Consider the following 1018-nt stretch of genomic DNA (forward strand, 5'->3'; position numbering starts at 1 on the left):
CATATGTATATGTATATGTATATGTGTGTGTGTATATATTTATATATTTATTTATTTATATATTGTATATTTGGTGGAAGTGTATACATCAAGAGAGGTACCCATTCAACAATTCCTACACATAATATTCAGTGACATTGGTTACATCCTTCACATTCTGCCAACATTTGCATTATTTCCGTTCTAGTTGTTCCTAGTCTCCCAGCTCCCTAACTTTCTCAATTATGTTTTAGAGTATTTATGGACCATTTGAGCTCATAGAGAATTTTTTTTTTTTTTTGAAAGAGGAGAGTACTCAAGGGCAATATTCACTACTTTTTGAATTAAAAGGTGACTTAGGGGATAGTTTCGGTGTAAGCCTTAAAGAATATCGAAGAGTATCTCGGCAATAGTTTTGGAGATTTCTCCTGTCTCAGTGAGTTTTTTAAGTCTGGATATTTTGAGAATTTGAAGTTGCATATTCACTCTTAATATGAAGTCATTTCTAAGTTAGGATGGCTATTGCTTTAGGAAATGAATGGACCAGTTTTGTAAAAAGAAATGTATGGCTAAACAGCCCTGGGAATATGACTTTATCAAACATATAGAACGTTGATGCTGAAGAACTTGCCTGTTTAATTGTTCTCTTTAGTGCTATGGTCGCCCCAGATGATTATCTTCATGAGTCATTAGTGATTAGGACGTCTCGTCTCATTTGTTACAACTGAAAGGCATTAATCAGCACTCTTACAAGATGACTTATGAGGAATATTCTTGCCAAGCAAGGATTTGATGTTTCAGCCAGTCCCTACGTCAAAATGAATGTAGATTACAAATTTCATTTCATGTCTTTAGAAACCTCTTCTCCTTTTTAACAATCCCTCTCTAGCTCTAACTATACAAACTGTGTTATAAATATTTTTATAAAAAGTATTAGGCTTGAGTATCAACTAGGGGAGGGGCAAGATGGCGGACTAGGCAGAAGGATTGCACAGACCCTCTTCAGTATTCTTTGCCTTGAGCCAAGATCCATCTGACA

The sequence above is a fragment of the Orycteropus afer genome, unplaced genomic scaffold (genome assembly GCF_000298275.1).
Source record: "Orycteropus afer afer isolate SDZICR_OR568_19922 unplaced genomic scaffold, OryAfe1.0 scaffold00056, whole genome shotgun sequence".
NCBI lineage: Eukaryota > Metazoa > Chordata > Mammalia > Tubulidentata > Orycteropodidae > Orycteropus > Orycteropus afer.